General features: G+C 47.0%; 1 protein-coding gene across 2 annotated transcripts in view; it reads left to right on the top strand.

Moving 5' to 3' along the window:
- The window catches only part of CREBBP (CREB binding lysine acetyltransferase), a 1,382,831-nt gene that overhangs the window by 1,147,159 nt on the left and 211,207 nt on the right, over nt 1-24,465 (top strand). The gene's annotated exons all lie outside the window — the stretch shown is intronic.

A 24,465-nucleotide genomic window follows, 5' to 3' on the forward strand; every position in this document is an offset into this window, starting at 1 on the left:
GTGCTGCAGCCCTTAGAGGCCTTCCCTGGTCACAAGGCCCTGGGTACCTAGGGTATCATTTACCAGGGGTTGACATGTGGCCAGGTTTTGCCAATTTGGGTTTGAGGTTTTTAGGGAAGGAACATAGGCCCTGGGCACCTGATTGGCAGGAGTCCAGGGCACACTCAGTCAAAGTACATTCAGCAATTCAGCAAAAAGTGGGGGCATACCATGCAAGAAAGATGGCATTTTCTCACAACTGGTGGTCGCCGCTAAGGAAGAGTACTGCTAAGCAATCTATGCACAGTGTGTGATCTGCAGCTCATATGCCTCGAACGGAAAATGCTACTTACCAGTAGGAGGATGAATCACGGCTGCCTCGGGCCAGGGCGGGCCGGATACCTAAGGAGGCATCGGCGAAGCATACATCTGTCTTGCTGGATTTACAGTCTTCAATAAAATGTTTTGGAAATGAAATTACTCCTGCTCAACTCTTCTCTGAAGAAGGAGGCAGACAAAGTTCTATCTCTGATACCAAGCCAATAACTCTTTGCTGGTCTGTTTATTCAGCTGAACACTTTTCAAGAGCCTGCTTCGTGAATTATTCAGTTCCCGAGGACGGAGTTCCCGAGGACGCCGGAGGACGTTTGTTGCCAGAGCAGAGGACCAAGGAGCCGGAGGAGCACCCGCCAAAGGGGTACCGTGACTGCAAGGAGGACGTATCGCCCCGCCACGGCCCAGGAGGGTCGTGGCTCCAACAGGTGCGTGATCGTCTACGGGGATCCGGGTGTCGGGTGGGAGGATCCGTGCCAACTTTCATAGAGGGGAGCCGTACTACACCGAGTCTGTGAAAGCGTGACCGGTCGGGCGTACGCTCTTTTCGTACCTGCTCTTTTGCTACCTGCTTGGTGACGGTTATCCCTCCCCACAACGTGCAACCTAGGTGGTTATTGAATCCCCACTCCTTTTCCTCATTGCCGGTTCCCGCTCCCGCACTAACAGTAGTGCTTCTCTGTTTTCTGTCTTTTTGGTGACTTTGAGACCACGCTTATTGGAGACTCAGGATGGAGGAAGAGGACGTCTGAAGCAAAGCGGACCCTGAGAGATATCCTTGCGGCGGTCTCCACCCTGGTGGGGTTACCGATCTTGGGGTGCTCCGCTGCGCTTGGGTTGGCTGTGGCTGAGGGGTGGCATGCCTTGGGGCTGCGGGGGCGGTGAGTCCTTGCCCGTCTTTGCCCGCAGGGCCACCCCCCTTTCATCTGCCTTTTGGTCCTGGGTGTTGAGCGTACCAATCATCGGGTAATTAAGGTACTGTTGTTCCTGGGTCACATTCGTACTTTTGTGCAGAAATTATTGACTACTGTTTGCTGGATATTAGTACGGCCTTTTTTTGGAACAATTGACTCACAATGGGCAAAAGGAAATCCATGGAGGGAGGAGCAGGCACTGTGGATGTGGGTTAAGAAGGGGGATGGTGGTAACGCAGGTAAACCTGGCAGAGGGAAAAAAGTAAGGAAGACAATGAAGAATGCTGGCGGTAATTGTGTAATGGATAGAATTAACACCCTAGTCGAAGAATGCGAGGAAATATTAGTGGCAAAATCAAAACCTAGTTATGATGATGTTAATCCCCACACAGGCACGGGTAATAGAACGAGGGTTAGTACAAATAATGGCTCAGCTGTACCAGCAATGTTCTTACCGCGTGAGAAAAAAATCAGAATTTTGAAGGTAGCCACCAGTAAGAAAATGGCTGAGACAGCTGCTGAGACAGTTGCTGAGCTAGATGATAGTTTACTACCCCACACATAGCAGGCATGTTTAATACAAAATGGGTGGTTGCGGAAAATAACCAGCAACCGACTTTACACGATGTTATACAGGAGGTGCATACCCTGCGGGATGAAATTAAGTCTATTAGGGTGTTGTTGGAGAGTTTGAGAACCATGGTTGGGTCTCTGTCACGTAGCAAGGTTAATGCCCCTGCTAGTGTAACTCGTGATGCAGTGGTTTACCTCTTATCAAACCAACCGTTAGTACACGTGACGATGCCTGCCCCACAAAGTAATACTGGTCTGACTAAGGATGCCCCCTGTAATAGTGAGATGGCCAATCATAAAGTGATACCATCGTTGTACACCAACATAAATAGGGGCCTAACCAGAGGAGCTAATTGTAATACCCCTCCTAATAGGAATAAAGTGCTTAATCCCTCACATAACATACAGAGCGATAACATTTCCATGTTAAGCCACACTCAAAAAAAGGGTCTGGACTGGAGGTGCGAGCAATGCCCTATTAGAACATATAGTGCCCAAACAATATACATGGTGAATGTCCCAAAGGTAGCGCCTAGTCATGGTAGGGAAAGTGCAGACTCCCTAACTAACAAGGTGACGCACTGCATATGACATGTTAGGGGTTGCCATTCCCTGATTAGAGAGGATATCACTAAGGCGCGTAGACTTACTTCACCGAGCAGCCATTGTGACTGCATTGAACTAACCTTAAAGAATGTAGAGTTGGCCGAAAATGTATGTGCTCTGGAATATAGGTCCTGCTCCCCAGACTCGTCTTTAATTCAGACAAGAAGAGCACCACCTACTGCCCTACCTAGATCCCAGTTGGGACAAGTTCCTCGGGATGGCATAAATAGGATGGGTTGTTCAACGCTTGAATGCATTGATTGACTGGAGCTTGAGAGTGTTTGTAGTCCCTTGATGGTCTCTGATACTTTAGTACCTGCTTGTGAGAGTCTAGGGGTAGTCTCCATCTATGCAAATAGTCCCCTAAAGTGTACACCATCTTCTGCAATATGTAAATTTCATTCTCATTGACCAGTTGTGCCAGGGTACACTGATTTGGAAAATGTTAGTGAAATAGCGACTACTTGTCTTACCCCCACCAGGGGAAAATTGTTATCCTGGAACATCGCAGGGTTGAGTTCAAAACTCTTGTCACCTGAGGGGCTAGCTTTTATCCATTGTTTTGACATATGTCTCTTTCAAGAGACATGGCTCTTGACATCTCTGCACTGCAAGGGATTTGTAAACTACCATGTCCCAGCGGTAAAAGGGAGAATGGGTCGCCCTTCTGGTGGTCTAACAATATGGATTCGCCAGGAACTGAACATCAATATAAAAGAACTCCCCTCTAATAATAATGATATACAGGTGCTGCGACTAAAGCCAAGTCAACTAGAGTCAATCGACATTTACAATATTTACGCCAGGGGAACACGGGGAGGCAGGTCTGAAATTTTATCAGCCCTGGAGGACCTCCTTGATCAATATCCTGCCAATTCTAATATTATAATAGCGGGAGATTTGAATACAACATTTGAGCCACTTGAAATAGGAGATTTACCTCTTACCGAGGAGGAGGATGCTCAATGGGGCATTCCACAATTGGAACTTAACCCTGTCAAGAAGTGGACAGATGTAGTTATTCAGATCAACACCATTTGTCTTGACAGGGGACTAAGAGCACTAAATGGGAGGACACCGCACGATAGATTAGGGTTGAGTACATTTAATAATGGGTCTAGTAATAGTAGAATAGACTACATCTTGGTGAGTTTGAAACTGTGGCATAAAATAGATGACATGGAAATAAGGGATCGTATGGAAAGTGATCATAACCCCCTGTGTGTTAACTTCGAGAAGTGGTGGCATACGTGTCTCCAACTCAGTGAGGTAGAATTATGCACATTAGATGTGGTTTCTACTCACGATATGAGGCGACTGAAATGGGCAAATCTAGCAAAACAGGGTGATGTACTGACTAGTATTTCTCTATTGATACTGCCAGTGCCCTGATAGAGTTAGAAAATATTATATCTGCTGGGAGGAACCTAGAATGTGTCACCCAGTTACATGAAAGATGTTTTGCCCACATGAGAACTTATTTTATTAAGAGACATAAGCCAAAGAAACTGATACCCCAAAGATCTTGCTGCTGGTTTAATAGCGAGTGTAGACAGGCGCGTGCTAGCCTTGGGAGGGTGATCAAAATTGGGGAGCCTGCACAGGTACGGATTGCCAGGGCGAATTACAAGACCACGATGTACAAAGCCAAGCGTTCCTGGGACGAAAATCACTGGCAAGACCTTAGAGAGGCTAGCGTTCAAAACAATATTAAACTATTTTGGAGCTTATTAAAATGGGATTATGGCGGCCAAAACCACATAACCATTTCACCCAGGATGACTGGGTTAACCATTTTAAGCCACAGTATGCCCGATGCCCATCTGAGGAATATGGGGTAGAATTTAACCATGTGTTTTATACTAAAGAGGTTTTTAATAGTAAGGATGTTGAATTGGCCCTTAGATTAGTGGTGGGTGGAAGAGCACCAGGTCAAAACGGTATCCCCGCAGATGTGTTTACACATGATAAGGAACGGTGGGGAAGATATATTAAAATGTTGGCAAATGCCTTAGCACAGGGAGCACCCATCCCGGATTCTTGGAAGGGCGCGATAATAGTCCCCGTATAGAAAAAAGGGGATAAATCATTACCTGGGAATTATCGACCCATAAGTTTGATCGACTCATTACAGAAGATCATAGGTAGGTTAGTAAGTAAGATACAGAATTGGATAGACAATAATATACTGTCCTCTCTGCAAGCCGGATTCCGGGCATTCACTAGCACCATTGATCAGGTGTTTCGCTTTATCCTTATATACTGGAAAGTAGTGTTTCTGAGCAAAGGCAGTCTTTATGCCACATTTGTGGATTTGAAGTCGGCCTTTGACTTAGTACCCCACACCAAATTGTGGGTAACCTTGAAAGACCTAGGGTTGCCAAGTGAACTCTTATCAATGGTAATAAGACTGCACGAGGATAACTCAGCTAGAATCCGATGGGGGTCGCAGGGCATGGATACTAGTATATTCCTAGTAGAGCGAGGGGTGCACCAAGGGTGCACTATGGCACCCACCCTATTTTCGTTGTTTATCAACGGCATAGTGGATCACATATCATCCGTGAATATCAACCACTGGACCAAGTTAGAATGTTCACTTATTTGGGGGTAAACATTCAGAGTGATATGAAGTGGAATCAGCAAATTGATCTTGCCACACTTAAACATCGGCAACTGGCAGGTGCGCTAAATGTGGAGCACAAAAAGTCACTCACTAAACCTATGCGACCTGTGCTCCAGGTTTACGACATGAAAGTGGTCAGTGCGGCCCTTTATGGCGCCGAAGTCTGGGGGTTCGAGAATATGCCCAAACCTAGTTTCTGAAAATAGATTCCTGCGTAGTATCACCAATCTCCCCCAAAGTACTCCACAGTGCCCTCTGCTCTACGAGCTTGGCAGAAAGTCCACATCAGATATTGCAAAACTACGCCCTGTTTTATACTGGCGTAGATTGTGGACTACGCCGGAATTAAAGTTGTATGCATTGGGTTTCATAGATGTTATTAATTCTGATGCTTTCCACAAGATAAGTTGGTTGCGGGGAGTTAGGGATGTCCTTACAAGCATGGGGATGAATTCCCTCTGGTTGGATTCACTCTCAGCATGTTTTCCCTAAAATAAAACATTAAAAGAAAGGTACTGGGAGGTAGTGGTGCATAACACCCAAAGATATAGTGAATCATCTTCATTGACAGGGTTGCTTTAGAATTTTAAAAACAGCCATGTCTTTGAACCCTACTGGGACACCGTAACCAAACCGTTGGATAGAAAACTGTATTTCCAGCTGAGAGTGGGCTTGCTGCCTCTTAAATCTTTTACATCTAGGTGGTCGAGCTCAGGTGACAAGTGCCCAGTCTGTTTATCATGTAGTGAAACGATTGTCCATATGCTATTTGGGTGCCCAGCTTATGCTGCCCCGCTCCGGATTTGGTTGAAACCTATATGTAAAATGTTGGGTACGAGGAAGAGTGCGGAGGCAGAAAGGATAATACGTACTAGCACCTTATCGTATATCTATAGGAGCTGCCAAATTTCTGGGGAGGGCGTGGGTAATAAGGCTAAAACTTACAATAACACGAGCAAATTTGACTGTTTAAACTAGATAGCCGTAGATTGATTGATATAATGAAAATGATATTGCCCAGGCAGCAGATTTACTCTATTGTCAAAATTGACTGGAAGTAAACAAAAGAAATGATGATGCTGTACAATTTTTTTTTATTGCAATTCTTTATCTGTTTTTTAAGGCAATTTCTTAACTCTTTCTAATTGTAACCTGCTCCAGTGGTAATAACTTTTGTAGGATATTTATCTCTTTGTCACATATTTTACTAGATTTTAGCTGTATTCCAGAATAATCATGTATACATATGTAAAATGCTTTTATGACAAAGTGTCGAATAAAGCTTTTTATACTGGCTACTTACCAGTATGCATCTGTTCTTGGCATGTAGAGCTGCAGATTCACACATGCCCACCCACCTCCCCGGCTACCTTTATCTGTTCCAGTCTTCTCTTAATTAGATACACACAAAACTCCATCATTTCCTTTCTTGGCGAAAAAACAATCTGACGATGGAGTCGATGCCCATGCGCACTATTGTCCAAAGGAGGAGTCTCCTATCTCGTGACTTCCGAAGAATTCTTCCAGGACAACAACAAAGTGCAAATATCCGGGCCCAACACCAGATGGCGATCTATGCACAGTGTGTGAATCTGCAGCTCTACATGCCAAGAACAGATGCATACTGGTAAGTATCATTTTCCTTCTTAGTTGAAACCCTCTAGGACTGAGAGATCAGTCCAGTACCTCTACATGCTAAGAAGCATGATGAGATGTACCACAGAAAACTTGAAAAACCCAATCAAGGTCATCCCATAGTTAAAAAAGAAATATTAGGTGGCCCCAGATGTGCATCAGCTAGCCGATTTTACCAGACTATCTGGTGGTACATATTGCAAGGAAAGGGACCTCCTTTGAGACTGCAGGTGATGCTTCTTCTCCAGTTAAAGAGAGCATGAAAATCAGTAGATTAGAGAAACAGGTGGATGTTGAGGCAGCCACTCAGGATTGTCCGTTCTTTTGGGCTGCTTTCCCAGTACCATCACAAATGATTGGGAGGAGATGGTGTAGTTGATGAAATACTTCTGCGAGGCCTACTGCAAAATGGGACACAAACTGGCCGTTGAAGACACGGTGATCTCTAATGCAACAACCAGGTGTGCCCTAGACTCCACCAGTACTGGCTTAAAGGAAATGAACACAAGTGCCCATCTCAGATGCCACTTCTGGTTGCAGGTATCAGGCTTTAGGTCAGAGGTGTAGCAGCACGTAATCGGTGTCCTATTCAGTGGGGAGCATCCATCCGACCGCTGGTCAATTCCATGTTGGAAAAGATAAAAAAGAGTCTCTAAAATGCAGTGGTGATAGGCGTGCTGCAGACCCAAAATGTCATGTCTGCCTTTTGTAGGCAGCACGCTAAACAAGACAACACAGCATCAGCAGCAGTCCTTTCTGTACTTGCAGGGTTCCAGGTTATACCGTAAAGGCAGATACCACAGCAACAGTTGAAGCATGAACAGAAGCACTTTGCCTGTTAGTCCATCTGATCACACAACACCTGTGGTTGAAAGGTTGAGGTTATTTCTGCCACAGTGGCAGCAAATAACCCCTGGCAAACGAGTGCTTCCAGTGGTACAGCAGTAGTACTGCTTAGTTCGACACCATGTCACCTTGCAATGATTCAAAACCACATAGACTATTGCTTCAGGAAGTGCAGATTCTCCTCACCAAGGGCACCATAGAACCAGTACCTGCACACCAGCGGAGTTATCTGGTGTACTCACTCTACTTAAATACCAAAAAGGATGGAGCCCTCCAGCTGACCCTAGATCTAAAGCGCCCCCAACTGGTGCTTTCTGTTTCAGCAGTTCAAGATGACCATCCCCCTTCTTTGAGAAGGGGACCACATGGCCACCCTAGACACGAAAGACATCTATTTTCACATCTCCATCCATCGTAAGTACCATTACTACCTGCACCACTTTTTGATAAGGCAACAAAACTACCATATCTGAAAGAAACACATAGTGATAGATTCCTTACCTTAGAATTACTAAATTCCTTACCTTAGAATTACCCCCAGGCGTCAGACTGGATCCGCAAAGTTTTCGTCAGCAGTACCCCTGCGCATCGGAAGGTGGCGTCGTGCGACTCCACGTCTGTTGTTGGCGTCGTCGCCGAGATGATATCAGGGCAGCTACTTAGACGATGCCCTCGCGCGCCGACGTCAGTTCTTTCTTTTTCCGCGCCAGCAAGCGCAGATCCGGAGAGAGCGGTACCCCCAGTCACTTTTTGACTGAGTTTTTCGAGGCCTTTTTTGTCTCTTCTTTGAGTCTATCGACTCCTGGTGCCATAGGGATGCCCGGCTTCAAGTCTTGCGGGGACTGTCATCGCATGATGTTGGTGACGGACCCGCACCGCGTGTGTTTCTACTGCCTGGGGCGCGATCACGACCCCAAGTCGTGCCCCGACTGCCGGGCCATGGCGCCGAAGACTTTGCGGGAGCGGTCCCGAAAGTTGCTTGAAGTCCGGCAGTCGGCTCCGCGCCGCTCAAGGTCCTGGAGGGAAAGGCCGCAAAGCCTTCACCATCGTTCGTCGGGATCGAAGTCTTGGCACTCTGGGTCAGGTAAGACGAAGCATCACAAGAAGTCGAAGAAGCGCCTTCGCTCACCGACTTCACCTCACCCGTCGCGGCTAAGGGTGCGGGTGGTGCCTCCCCCGCAGCTCCAGCTGCGCCTACGGTGTCGCCGTCAGCCTACCTAACCTTCCCAGGTCCGTCGGCGACTCCAGCCCAGCTGCAGGAAATTCTGGCAGCCATGGCCCGCCTCTTTGGGCTGTCGGGCCCCGCCGGCGTGCCTTCGGGCCCCACGGGCCCGACTGGGGGTCCTTGCCCTTTACTATCGGCGGCTCCAGCTCCGGCATCGCTGTCGGCTTCGGCGCCGCAGGGCCCCCAAGGATCCAGGCCTGGATCCCAGTCGACACTGGTTGACCTCATGACACCTCCAACGACGCATACCTCACCGGCACCACCACCGACGTTGCCCGTGGCACCGGACGTCGTCGTCCCCGGTCTCCGCCCGACGTGGACATGGAGCCGGTACGGCGTCACTAAACGCCGATGGGAGATTTCTATCCCTATGTCCAGCCCCCTTATTTTAGGCATGTTTATCAGCCTTCGGAGGAAGGGGAGGACTGGGAGGGGTCTGAGGACCTTCTCGCAGCTCAGTGCGAGTATGTCCCGGACTGGGCAGAGGAGCTGGGGGATGCCAGTGGTCTTGACATCTCTCATGACCTTGGCATGTTAACTCCTACCGTGGCTACGGAGGAGGGTGCTAGTTACGCAGTAGTGCTGTGTAGGACGGCCGAGGCTCTACACCTCCAACTCCCTAAAGTGGCCGTCAGGACTAATCTCCTGACAGAAGTGCTTCAGCCTGCGGCTACCTCTGCGGAGCCACTGCTGCTTTTTAATGATGCACTTCTGAAGTTCTTTAGTGCACCTGGTCCAGGCCCAACAGAGGTGCTCCTGTGGATAGGAACGTGGCCCAACGCCATCGCCCTGCCCTGGGTGACCCCCTTTTCCTCTCCTAACACCCCACCCCTGAGAGCTTGGTTGTCCAAGCCTCCACGTCCCAAAGCGCCTTCCTACCGCACCCCCGGATAGGGAATCCAAGAGACTGGAACAGTTTGGGAAGAAGATTTTTTTCTTCCGCCAGTTCAGGGCTGCAGTCTGTGAACACCGCATGCCTCTTGGGCCGTTATTCCCACTCTGTGTGGGATACGGGGGCGAAAGTGCTGCCTCAGTGTCTCAAGGAGGCCAGGACAGTGGTCTCTCAGGCTATTGCTGAAGGGAGAGATGCAGCCAAGTTCACAATTCGATGTGACCTTGACACCGCCGACATTGACGCTCCGTCGCCACACCTGGCTGAGGACTACTGGCTTCTCGGGGAATGTCTAGAACACTCTCATGGACCTTCCCTTTGAAGGCATTCGCCTTTTTGGCAACAAGGCGGATAGTGCGTTGGAACGTTTTAAGGACTCGTGGGCTTCGGCCAAGTCCTTGGGCCTTTCGGCCACTCGCCCTCCTCCACCTTCTGCCTTTCACTCTTTTCGTGGCCACGGAAGGGGCGCCCCGACACGTTCACTTCAGAGCCACATACCTGCGCAGCAACAGTCCCAGCGAGGCCGTGGATGTGTGACCCAACGAGGTGGGTCAGGGGGGTAGCGGGCAGGTCAGTCCACCTCCACCCCGGCCACCACTGCCTCCAAACCTTCCTACTACGGTTTTTCAGGCCCATCAAACGCCAGTGGACGGCAGGATTCGCCATCACCTCCCCCACTTGCCCACCAACCTCATTTCGGACAGGTGGGTTTTACAAATAGTCCAAAGGGGCTGTTCCCTCCCCTTCAAGACTACCCCTCCAGCCATGCCACCCCAGTACCACCACATGTCGGGGGATCACTTGGCACTTCTTAAACAGAAAGTTGTGGCCCTCTTGGCCAAGGGGGCCATCGAACGCGTACCTGCGCCAGAAGTAGGTCGTGGTTGTTATTCTCACTACTTTCTGGTGCCCAAGAAGGACAAGAGCCTGCGTCCTATCTTAGACCTCCGGAACGCCAATCGCTTCATCCGGAAGGAGAAGTTCAAGATGTTAACTCTGACTCAGGTCTTGTCTACCCTCGAGACTGGATGGTAGCGTTGGATCTGCAGGACGCATATTTCCATATTCCTGTCCTGCCGGCCCACTGGCGTTACCTCTGGTTTACGGTAGGCCACTTTCAGTTTACCGTGCTCCCCTTTGGCCTTACCAGCATCCCTCGGGTGTTCACGAAAGTGAATGGCGGTGTTCGCAGCTCATCTGTGCAGATCAGGGGTTCCAGTCTTCCCCTATCTCGACGACTACGGCCGACCTCCTGCATTTGCTGGGGTTCCCCATCAATGTGCCGAAGTCGCACCTGATTCCCTCTTAGAAGCTACTCTTCATCAGGGCGGTTCCGGATACAACGCTCTTTTGGGTCTGTCCTCCCAAACGGCGAGTCCAAGATATTCAGCCTCTGATTCCGATCTTTCGGCCTCTATCCTGGGTTACGGTCAGGCTGACCCTGAGGCTGCTGGGCCTCATGGCCTCTTGGCCTCCTGCATCCTGCTGGTCGATCATGCCAGATGGCATATGCAGGCTTTGCAGTGGGACCTGAAGTGCCAGTGGGCGCAGCATCAGGGGAACCTGTCAGAGTCCATCCAGATCTCGGAGGGCACTGCAAGGCAGTTGCAGTGGTGGCTAACAAACCGGCATTGGGTCAATGGCAGATCCCTCTCCCTTCCCCAACCGAAGCACACAGTGGTGACAGATGCGTCCCTCCTGGGATGAGGCGGTCACATGGGCGGGGCGGAGATCAGAGGCCTCTGGTCTCCAGCGGAGTCCCGGCTCCATATCAACCTTCTGGAGCTTCGGGTGATGACTTCAACTAAGGCGTTCCTTCCCTCTGTCAGTGGGAGAGTAGTGCAGGTGTTCACGGACAACACCACCGCCATGTGGTACTGCAACAAACAGGGTGGGGTGGGGTCGTGGACCCTATGTTAGGAGGTTCTGCGCCTCTGGACATGGCTGGAATATCAGGGCATTTCCCTAGTGTTTCAGCACCTGGCAGGTTCACTGAACGCCAGGGCGGACAAACTCAGCCGTAGGTGCATGATGGATCACGAATGGCGTCTTCACTCGGACGTGGCGCAAGGTCTCTTTCAACAGTGGGGAGAGTCTTGGTTAGATCTATTTGCCACCGAAGAGAAAGCGCAATGTCAGCAGTTCTGCGCATTGGAATTTCTAAAGCGGCACTCGCTTGGCGACGCTTTTCATCGCAAGTGGAGTTGCGGTCTGTTGTACGCCTTTCAGCCTATACCACTTCTGCCCAGAGTGCTGAAGAAGATCAGGCGCGACCTGGCCCAAGTAATTCTTGTGGCTCCGGACTGGGCTCGAAGAGTATGGTATCCCAAGCTACTCAGTATGACTATCGATCCCCCGATCCGCCTGCCTCTTCGGGAGGATCTTCTGTCGCAGCAGCAGGGGACGGTCCTCCACCTGAACCTGTCCAGTCTTCACCTCCTTGTGGACATTGAGCGGCGGCAGTTGATTCCTTTTGACTTGCCTCTTGAAGTTTTTAATGTCATTCTGGCGGCCAGGCGGCCCTCTAGTAAGTTGGTATACACCTGCAGGTGGAACAAATTTGTGGCATGGTGCACAGCAAAGGCTGTGGATCCCCTTTCTGCCACTCTTTCAGAAGTCCTTTTGTTCCTTCTTTCTTTGGCCCAACAGGGCTCTGCTCTGGGCACGATCAAGGGCTACCTTTCTGCTATTTCGGCCTTTCTCAGGCTTTCTTATCAGCCCTCCCTTTTCAAGTCCCCTGTTGTAAATATATTCCTCAAAGGCATTACTCACCTTTTCCCTCCTATTCCTTTTGTGATGCCACAGTGGGACTTGAATCTGGTTCTTACATACTTGATGTGTGCGCCCTTTGAGCCTCTTCACAATTGTCCTCTACGTCTCTTAACTCTAAAGACTATTTCCTGGTTGCCATCACCTCCGCTAGGCGAGTGAGTGAACTCCAGGCTCTTTCTTGTAAACCTCCTTTTCTGTCTGTCCATCCGGACAAGGTTTTGCTCTGAACCCGTCCATCCTTTCTGCCAAAAGTTGTCACTGCTTTTCACATCGGGCAGACCATCACTTTGCCCACCTTCTTTCTGCCTCCGCACCCTTCTAGAGAGGAAGAGAGGCTCCACTGTCTGGACCCAAAAGGTGCGCTCTCCTTTAACCTGAATAGCACACAACTGTTCCAGGTGGATGATCAGCTCTTTGTTGGCTACGTTGGCGCCAAGAACATTTGGGCCGTACACAAGCGGACTATCTCCCGATGGGTCTTCTTCTGTTATAAAGCCTGTTACTCCTTGGCTAAAAAGGAGCCTCCGTTGGGGCTGCGCGCCCATTGCACCAGGGTGACGGCTCTCACTACGGCGTTGGGACGTGGTGTTCCCTTGCAAGGCAGTTACGTGGGCCTCGCTGCACACTTTTACTAAGCACTATTGCCTGGACAGCCAAGTCCAGAGAGACGGCTTCTTTGGCCGTTCCGTTCTCCGAGACTTCCTGGTGTGATCTTGGTTCGCAGACCCATCACCGGGGTTAGTATTGCTGGGGTATCTATTCTAAGGTAAGGAATCTATCACTAACATGTTTCTTTCAGATGAACAATTTACTTACCTTCGGTAACGATATAGCTGTAAGAAACATTAGTAGTGATAGATTCCTTACTGCCCCACCCATCCTCCCTGTCATGCGAACTGATTTCTAGGGTTAAGGTCATCCCTTTCAGGGCCCTAGTTTCAAGGCACAAGTGGTCAGTATCTTGCATGGCTCTGCGTTCCTGGCGCGGAAAGTCGTGTACAGAACTGACATCAGCTCGAGAGGGCGGTGTCTAAGTAGCTGCCGCGACAATATCTCGGCGACCACGACGCCAATGTCGGACGCGGAGCCACAGAACGCCACCTTCTGACGCGCAGTGGTACTGCTGACGAAAACTTTACAGATCCAGTCTGACGCCTGGGGGTAATTTTAAGGTAAGTAATTTATCACTACTAATGTTTTTTACAGATATATCGTTACCGAAGGTAAGTAACTTGTTCTTCAAGGTTCTGCTTTCGGTTTCATGATGGCCTACAGGATGTTCACCAGATGTCTAGCAGTGGTGGTGTGAACCTGCACAAAAACAGTATTCATGTTTTTCTTTTCCTTGGCCATTAGATCATAATGTAGCAGATGCCAACAATGACTAGCACACACTCAGACACCAGTGTCACAGGTAAAACAGGTGATCATTACCACATGGGCCTCAGTTGTAGGTTGGGGAGCATATACCCACCACAGGGTTGTTAAGGAAGCTTAGATACAAGAGCAACTGGAATGCCACATCACTTACCTGAAGATCACCGTGATAACACTTGTCATACTAGGCATTTCTCCCTCTTATTTGAGACAAAACCGTACTCAAGACAGGCAACTTGAAAGTGATTTTCTACATCCAGAAGCAAAGGAAGCTCAAAATAATTTGCTTTGGGCCATTAAGAATCACATTCTTCTACTAACAGAGCATCTTCCAGAAGTAAACAATTTTGTGGACCTATTAAGCACGATGCGAAATGAATCTCAAAGTACTTCACAAGTATTGTTTTAAAAATAGGGCCTTTTTATGACCAATCTGCTCGCCACTGGTCAGAATGCAAAATAAGTAAAACTTCCTCTCCTGGTTTCCACAGTCCATAGTCAGTGCACCATGAATGAGCTGGTCAGGGATGTCTGGTTATGAATTTCCTACACTGCCTCTGAGCCCAGTCGTAGTGAAAAAAATGTGGCAAGTATCAATCACCCTCATTCTTGTGACACCAACTTTGGGAGAGACAGCCATGGTTTTCCGCGCTGCTAGATATGTTGGTACATCCCCACGTGAAGCTGCCACTCACACCAGACCGCTTGACTTTGCATCAGGCTCAGCTCAGGCACCCAGATTTTGGGAAGTCGAATCTAGCAAAATGACACCTGAGGTCCTTGAGTTAGGTTACCTTCATCTCCCAGAGGAGAGCAGGCAAATCTTATATGAAGCCCATAAGGTCACTATGTGGATTTGTTATACTGCACAATAGAAAAGATTTGTCCACTACAGTTTAGGATAATACATTTGTTCAGAATATCATTTATTTTCTGATAGAAACTTCTACCCACAGATTCCTCACATTTTGAATATTTCCTAGGTGTGTGCCTCTGCACGCTGGTGGGTGGCACCGCAAGGCTATGCGCTGACACTATCCTTGAAATTAAGTGCAGGGCTTATAAAGGCGCCACTCCCACATGCTGAGGTCAGTTCCTTTCTTTCCTCGCCACCAGACACTGATCCAGAACTCCCTCTCGTCTCTGAAAATCATGTACCTCATAATTTCGATTAAAAATTCAAAGTGTTTAAGGGAATGTCTCCCCCAAAAATGACATTTTTTAATTCTTGCACGGACTGTCGCAAACAAACATCTGTGATCCCTATCAGATGTGCCTGTGGTGTCTGGGGTTAAGTCACAACTCTAAGGCCTTAAACTGCGCGTCGATGAATCCAAAGGGCAATACTACATCGCCAAGCATAAAAAGACCCCACATTTCACGGTCCAAGTAGAAGGTTCTGTCTTGGCCCCATACTCACTTCAGAAGTTGATAAAGCCATTCCAGAGGTCGGTCTTCATCGAGATCTAATTAGTCCAGTAAGTCTAAAAGAAACCTAAGGAATTGCATCAGGCGTCTGCCCCTCTCACCACTCGCATACACCTGGGAAGACACAGGAGCGGCATCATGGCTCTCTATCTCACTACCCAAGTCTGTTGGTTTTGTCGCCTACCATGCAAACTGGTTCCTGCACAACCCAAGTTTCCCCGGCTGTCCCCCACTCTTAAACAGATAGAAGAAATCAGTGAGGCCATAATCGGAGTCTTCTAATCTTTGCCTACTCCCACTGGCGCGCCTTTGGGTCCCAAGAAGCCGAAAGGCCTTCCATGTGGACTACTGCTGGCAGGTTCATCGTAGGCTCCTGTTAAACCCTACAAACTAGTCAGAACATCTCCAGTTCCGGCTCTGATTGCGGCCCTCAGTCCACGCTGTTTCCTCGAACTTTGACAGTGGACAAGGGAATACCAATAGTACTCTGACCCAGAGTCTGTGGCGGTCCAACCCTGACCACGCCTAGCTACTGTTGAGGTGCTGATTCTCCACTTGATTTGCTACCTCCACAATGGAATTCATACATGCTACACTCCCTTTTCCACACGGACTGGACAACGATTATGAGGTGGGTGATGAGTGATATACTGAGGACAGTTGGTATGATGACTTGCAGGAGGCCAGCAGTGTCGATACCACCCATGAATCAGGTCTTCTCTCACCCCCTGGCCCAGCTATTGAGGAAACTGCCTTCTATGTCATTTTGATGTGGAGGGCGGCTGAAGTTCTGGACCTCCAGCTCCCTACCTTGAAGGTTAAAACTAATGTGTTGATGGAAGTCCTCCAGCTGGAGCAGATATGTTCAGTACTCCTTCTGCCCTTTAATAAGGCAATGACAGATAGCTGTTGTGCACCTGATCGAAGCCTTGCTCTGACCTCCTAGTCAGCAGGCAAATAGCGAGATACCATTGTCCTTAGCGGGCGACTCTGCGTTCCTGTCACAACACCCTTCCTCCGAAAGTTTGGTTGTGCAGGCGTCCACAAGCAGGTCTGATCCCAATACTTCCCCTGATTGGGAATCCAAACAAGTAGAAACAAGTGGGAAGCAAGTTTTTTCTTCTTCCATTCTGGCGCACTGCTCAGTGACTACGAGCGTCTTCTGAGATGCTACTCAAATGCCGTTCCTCCCTGGTGTCCCTGGAGATCTCCTACCCGTCCTTCCCAATGCCATCCAAAACTGTTGGGATGCGGCCAAGTTCACAACTTGTTGTGACTTGGACTCGACTGATTCTATGTCACACGCTATGCTTGGCCATGGTCCACTGGTTTTTCAGGTGACATCCAGTCATCCCTCATGGACATGACGTTCGATGGGACTCATCTATTTGGGAATAAGGCAGACTCTGCTCTCAAGCGGTTCAAAGAGTGCAGGCCCACAGTTTGCTCGCTGGGCCTATCTGCACCACCTTGCCAGCTGCAGCAGACCTACCGCTCCTTTTGCCACTCCCACAAAGGTTCTCTATACCACTAGCCAAATAAACAGCAGCATCACACCCAGCAGTTTTGCTGTCACAGTGCCCACAGCCCCCAAGGCCGAGTTCAGTGGGCTGCTCAGTCCACAGCCATAACGTCAGACAGGTAAGTCCTGCACATTTTTTGGAAGGGCTATGACCTTCCTTTTCTTTCAGCACAGCCACCCCTTCCACCATATTCCTATGGGTGACTGAGGGCTGCCTTTCAGCAGGAGGTGCAAATCCTTTTGGCCAAGAGGCTATCAAGAGGGTGCCTGTGCCAGAAGTAGGTTGTGCCTGCTATTCCTGATATATTCGGATGCCCGAGGAGGATGGAAACCTTTGTCCGATTTTAGACCTGCACCGTCTCCTGTAGCATAAATTCAAGATGCTTACTGGCTCAGGTCTTATCTGCCTGCGACACTGGATACTGGATGGTAGCGTTGGACCAGCAGGATTCCTGCTTCCCTATACCCGTCCAGCAGACCCATCGGTGCTACCTGTGGTTCGTGGTGGGACAGGAACGTTTTCAGTTTGCTGTGCTCCTCTTTGATCTTGCCACTTCCACTAGGGTGGTCACGAAAATGATGACAGCACACCTTTGGAGGTCATTTCTGCCAGTCTTCCCCAACGTTGACGACTGACCGTTGAAGGGGACAAGCTGTTTACCTGTGGGGCCACACTGAGGCCCGTTTTTGCTGTCCTGAGGCGGAGCTTGGTCCCCCAGCCAACACCACTACTACACGAAGGGAGGGAGGAGGAGCCTCCCAGACGCTCAAAGGCGCCAACAGATTCCCGCAGCACGGGACGCGACCCACTGAGCCTGGGCCCTAGACCTGGTCAAGACAGAAGACCGGGAAGGTTTGCGCCTCTCATCTAATCTTTTCTAGTGATTAGTAAACCTATCCCAGACCATGGGCAAGCATAATTTAGTCCAGGCATCTGGGAAGCGGACCCCAAAGCCAGTAACCTCAACCAAAGCAATCGCTACTATTTAACTAATTCTATGGGCCTACTGAACAACGATATTACTAACGCAGAGGAGAGACTTGTTGCAACTAAATCTGACCTACACAATGCAATGGACAATGCTAGGAAGATACCCCATCGGATCCAGTGACTTTACCCAAAAGAAAAAGCTTGCAACACCATGTGTCTCTAACGATCCTCTCCTGAATTAGCAAAGATTTACTTAAGACCAAACTAACATTTTAGCTGAAACCCTTGTTTTTTTCCTGTAGGCCAGATATATTCCTTGACACAGGTAGTACCTCTGTCCAAACGGGGACACCAGCGTATCGGAATACTTTCGAACAGCAAATAAAATCGAATCACATACCGCTAATAACAGTCTCAACTACAAATAGGTTCTCCCCCCTTCTCCAACTACGATGAACAAAATTGACAATCTGGAGGGGGAGGAAGGGTAGCAATTCAACTGACACACATAACGTAGACAGTGAACCACAGAAGATAGATAGGGGCATAATGACCTATATAAAAAAAATGAAAGCACTAACCTTACAATTAGGACTTGGAATGTTGCGGGAGTAGAAAATAAACTAGGGAATCCAGAGTGGCTGGAGACCATCAAACTCTACTAGTCTGCCTACTAGAGACATGGGCAATAGACGACTTTCATGTAGAGAGTTTTACAACTTTTTTTAACCCCGGCAACCCCCTCAGAGGAACAGAAGGAGGACGGGCGAGCTAGGAGGGGTGGGGGGGGGTCTGGCCTTTTTAATATCTATAACCACATCACTGAAATTGATAAGATCCTACACAAGTTCCCGCTACTTCCAACTGTTCTATCTGCAAACAGAGGAAAAGCTGAATCTGGTTTTAGCCAATTTTTATAATAATGACTTAGACAAAACTGAGGCTTATGTCATTGTGGACTTAAGTAGGGAGGTTGAATAGTTTATAAATCGTATTAAGGATGATTACATACTAATATGGTTAGGGGATTTTAACATAAGTCAATGCAACAGGATGGGATCTAAAAGCCTTGGCTATTTAAAAACTAATGGGGAGGGAATGCTGCACTTCTTGCAAAATCCATATAGGGAGGTAATACATGAAATATTTTTAAATATAATATGGAATTATTAGAATACCCCAAAGGGCTAAGATCACAGCAAGTACCCATGTATCATGGGAATGGCTGAAGCTCCACTATTGACCACATTCTGGTCACTGAAAATGGGTATCAACTAATAGACTCCTTTGACATCACCCCTAGCGCTTTTAGCGATCACTTCCCTCTGACAGTGGTTTTGTACATAAAAATTTTACGGCCTACAAATTATAAATCAAATGGAAACACAGGGCAGAAAAGACATCAGTTTAAAATGGGTGGATATAAATGGTACCACTATCACAGGGAAAATCATGGCAGAAAATCTCTGATTTTTACATATGTACAGATCTGAGGTCTTCCACCAATAAGTTTAGAAGAGGTTATCAATGCCCTAAATGAAGCTGCTAACGGAAAGGCACCTGGCCCCGATAAGATCCCGATGGATATTTTTAAAACGCATGCTTTTTTATGGGTTCCCTTGCTAACACAAGTGTGTAATACGACAGTCAAAGGTTTCCTCCCTGTTACTTGAACAGAAAGTACAATTGTGCCGATATTCAATAAAGGAGACCAAGGGGACCCAAGATGCTACCACCCAGCATCCCTCCTGGATTCTAGTGCCAATCTAATGTGTAGAATTGGCTTGGACAGGCTAGAACAGTGGTTAGAGGAGAAACATATCCTTACTGATACCCAGTACAAGTTCAGGAGGGATGTTGGTACGATAGAACAAAGTTTTAACCTTTATCTGCTTATTAATAAATATGCAGTTGCCAAAGAGGGGCATGTTTATCTATGCTTTGCCGGCTTAAGCAGTGCGTTCAATTTGGTAAATCGTGATAAGCTATGGAGAACTCTCATGGGCATGGGTGCCCCGATAGGTATTATTAATCTGTCACAATTGTATTCCCATCCGACTGCACGGCTACGTTATGGGCCGAAAAGGGAATGTACCGAACGATTTAAGGTTGCCCGGGCGATTTGACAGGGTGTGTCCTTGCCCCCCAGTTCTTTTCACTCAATATAAATTGGGTGGATGAGATGGTACAGAAGGCAAAGGCTTATGCCCCCATGGTTGGATCTCGCCCAGTTCCAATCCTACTATTTGCAGATGGCACTGTTCTATTATCTAGACCAGAAAACGGGCTGCAGCTTCTGATTAATAACTTTGTCACCTTTATGGAAGATAAAGACATGAAAGTAAATCTAGAGAAAGAGTTACTATGGTGAGTGGAAAAGGAAGGGCAAAAAAGAGAGAACACCATATTAGGGGAGCGAGATTAGCCGAGACCCAATTGTTCTCATATCTAGGGGTCCAAATCACTGCATCAGGGCGCTAGGAAACCCAATTGAACACATCTGTGGGTGTGGGTAAATTGTGCCCCTTTGCAAACCTTCGAGAACCTGTTTCTAGCCCAACTGCTGGCTGTCCCAAAAACTAATTTATCCTATATTATACATAAGGAAGTGGCAGTCCCTTTTTTAGACGATCTTCATGCCAGCCCTGTTCTTTTGTGGTATAACATATGGAGCAAAGTAGGGACAAAGCTTACCAAGGATATAATTTCAGCTTGCCTAACCTTAGACGCATGGAGAAAGATAAGATGGCTGACTTATATAGACAGCCACCTAAGAAAAGTGGATACCAGTATTGAAGCTCATGATACAGCTAAAATCTCACAATAAAGTAAAACTGTGGTTATGTCTATACTCGGGGGAGAGCGAGACAGATAGAAAGATACTCGCAAGTGCAAAAAATCCTCTGTGTATTGATATCTGTCAGGCCCAGGACAAGCCGACCTGTAAAACTACCTGCTAATGGTGAAGAACACCCAACATAGGTTCTACCTCACCAGACTACGACTAGGAACATTGCACCGGAGGGTCGCCTTCCCAAAAATGGGGGAGTGGGCTGATACATTACCAAAATGGCGATGTCGATGGTAGAACTAGCCAAAGCACAATGCACGTTATCCTTTTCTGTAGTATTTATAAGCATCTCAGAAAATAACTCCTAGTGCGAATTTTTAAAACTGGGAAACATTTATTATCAGGATGCTTTTACTCATTTATGTGCAATAGGAAATGTGGACATTTGTTTTTCCGTTGTCTTGTTTATCATATCTGCTCTTACTAGACTGAAAAAATCTTGCACGTTTGGAGGTCTTATCCAGTGAGGCCGCATATGAATCTTCTGCACATGCTTATAGCTATACTCATTACGTGCCTTCTGATAGACTTATTTGGTGATAACTTTTTAAGTCTATTATACGTTATATAGTTTTAAAAACAGTGCATTTTTTATCCTTTTTTACATGAATGCTTCTATTTAGAGCAAAGAAATGGCTACTGCTTGTTGTCCTCAATAGAAATATAGTCCTCCTATTTATAATTAATTCATCTGCTTTTGATTTATGAAATGAGAAAGAGAGTGAAATGTTTTTGAGATGAAACAATTTATTATTTTTTAAGATTCTATTATGGATTTCGTTGTTTTTGAATATAGAGATATTTGATTGATTGACCGAACTGATTTGAAAATGTGAGGGTAGCGCCAGGTGATAATTAGAACTCCTGGGCCTGAGCATCTGTCCTCCGATCAAACTCTCCCCTCCAGGAGGATCTGCTGTTGAAGCAGCAGAGCAGGGTTCTGCACTTGAGCCTTGGCAATATTCACTGCCGCGCTTGGTGATTGAGCGCCGAAACTGAGCATGTGTGACCTTCCTCCGGAGGTGCTGATGTAATCTTGGCAGCCGGGCGTGCCTCGAAAAAACTTGATATACCTGTTAATGGGACTAGTTTTATGGTTTGCTGCAGCACACGCCAGATTGCCAGTCTTCAGGCCAAACTATCTTATGTTTTATTTGTTTTATCCGTAGCCTTACTCTTGGCACTGTTAAGGGGTACCTTTTCGCTCTTTTTCTGCTGGATCAGCTTTTAAGTCTCGTGCTACTATGTGCTTTTTGAAAGGTTTATAAGATTTGTTTCTTCCCTCTCCCTTTGTCATGTCACAGTGAGACCTATTTGTGATCCTGTTTCTGATGTGCACTCCCTTCGATTAGTTGTGAGTTAATTTAGGAATATTATTTAAAAATGCAAAATACAAAAACCTACAAAACGGACAATTTGTGACAATATATCTCTGAGAACTTTAGAGAGTGTATCAAATACATTTTATTCATATCATATTATTTGTACATTGTATATAGAATTCAAATCATATTCACATGTTTCGGTTATTTTTAAACTCAAAACAGAAGATCGAACATTTCTTTTTTGCTCCTTATGAAGTGAGTGAGAAACTTCAACATAACAAGAATTCAAATCTTTTTTGTTACTTAAATTACATACAGAAAAACAAATTGAAGTTTCTCACTCACTTCATAAGGAGCAAAAAAGAAATGTTCGATCTTCTGTTTTGAGTTTAAAAATAACCGAAACATGTGAATATGATTTGAATTCTATATACAATGTACAAATAATATGATATGAATAAAATGTATTTGATACACACTCTAAAGTTCTCAGAGATATATTGTCACAAACTGTCCGTTTTGTAGGTTTTTGTATTTTGCATTTTTAAATAATATTCCTAAATTATCTCACAACTAAACGTTAATAGCACCCTGATTTAGGAATTAATCTCAGGGGCACCCCTAGATTCTTTCAAACCAGTGCACTCCCTTCGAACCATTTCACAGCTGCTCCTTGCAGCTTCTCACCTTCAAGATAGTGTTCTTAGTCACCCTAACATCTGCAAGACATGTGAGTGAGCTTCAAACTCTGTTAACCGTACGTAGACCGCTTTCTCCCGTGACAAAAAGTTTTTGCTGACACATACACTGTTCTTGCCTAAGTTTGTGACGCTGTTTCTTGTTGGCCAACACATCCACTTGCCAGGATTCTATATTATGCTTCATCCCTCTGAGGAGGTGGAGACACACCATCACTTTGAGCCCAAGTGAGCACCGAGCTTCTACATAGATCATGCCAAAGAACACCAGGTAGACTATCAGCTCTTTGCCGCGTTCGCTGCAGCAAAAAAGGCAAGGCTGTGCAGGAGATGATAATCTCCTACTGTTCTACTGGATTGTGCTCTGCATTGGCTAAAAAGCAGCCTCTGGAAAGACTTCTTGCTCAGTATACCAGGGTCAAAGCTGCTATCACTGTTCTCATGCGGAATCCCTGTCTAATGTATCGCAGTCTGACCCACTGTACAGTCTGAGCCAATGGCCACTTGATTCCCTAATGGTACACAACGTAAAAACATGCTAATGCACTGGGCACAGGCAATACTCTCTGCTGGAAAAATAGTCGAAAGATTGATGCGGCAAGCAAAAGCATTGCTACCCAATCGGCATATTACAGGAGAATAGCTAACTCGATTGGCCTACTCTCACGTTATGATCGTACTCTTTGGGATGAGATAGAATAACTCCTCCCAGATGATTAGGCTTATACATTTCATTTTTACCTTTCTCCTCTTGGCTTCTGTGTGTCATAGTTTCAGAGGGTTGTCTTCTCTCTAGGAGGGTTTTCTCCTGAGAGGGGTCTTTTCCAAACGTTGTTCTTCTTGCAGTGCTATTGTTCAGCATTGTAGGGATGTCTCTTTCTTTCTCTCAATCGTGGATGTGCTCTGAGATTCCCTTCCTCTGTGTCACATGGTGAGGTTAGATCACGTTCTAGTTTACGCAACAAGGAGCTGGAGCTCTAATTCAGTGGTTTAGGCTGATGTCCTTGGTCCTATAGCCTTGTCCAATCATGGGTTGATTATCTTTGGCAGGGCTACATAGTATTATTGTTTCTATAAAGTGTTTTCTTCCAATACTTTCTTATCCCTCTGCTGTGGGTAATGTTGTCCACATGTTTCTCATGCGGGCTTCTCCCAGTCCTTCTAGTGGATGGTCTTCTTGGCTTCACCTTTAATTCTTTAGACAGCCTAGTTGCTTTATCTCATTGTGGACCGGCAAGTCCTATTAAGGAATCTTTTTCTCAGTCCAGTTCGCAAACCTGCCTCCAAGTATGGTGTTGCTTGGGTGTCTAATTCTAAGTTCCGGAATCTGCAGCTAGATTTCTCTATCAGATAAATAAGTTACTGACCTTCAGAAACGCCTTATTTGGTAGAAACAGGATCTACCTACAGATTCCTTATCAGCCCACCCATCATCCCGTCTCTGCGAACCGTTAGTCCTGCTAGATACAGGATCCCTGTCAAGGCATTCTGGTGCCCTTCTTTAGGACTTCGTAATTGTTTGACATAAAATCTCTTTTTTAGCACACTGTTTCTATAGGCAGTTTCTATAAGTGGCTCCGCGTTGTTGTCGTGAAAAATAGTGACAGAAGAAACTGACATCAGTGTGTTAGGGGAGGGCTTATATGAACTCAGTTGACGTCGCAGTCGTTGCTCGATGCCCTTTACCAACACGCAGAGGCGCTGCTGTACAGAAATTCCGGATCCAGTCTGGCGCCTAGGGATAATTCACGTTTAAGGAATCTGTGGCTAGATGTAAAGGAGACCTGGAATGTGTGAAAGTGAAGAGGGCTAATTTAGGAGGATAGTGCCTTAGATGTCTGCTTGTGAGGGCAAATCCGCAAGTGTAAACCTATAGATGTATGTATGTAGATGGAGAATGACAGTATATACGCTTTTTTTTATGTTTTACAA

The sequence above is a fragment of the Triturus cristatus genome, chromosome 10 (assembly GCF_964204655.1).
Source record: "Triturus cristatus chromosome 10, aTriCri1.1, whole genome shotgun sequence".
Lineage (NCBI taxonomy): Eukaryota > Metazoa > Chordata > Amphibia > Caudata > Salamandridae > Triturus > Triturus cristatus.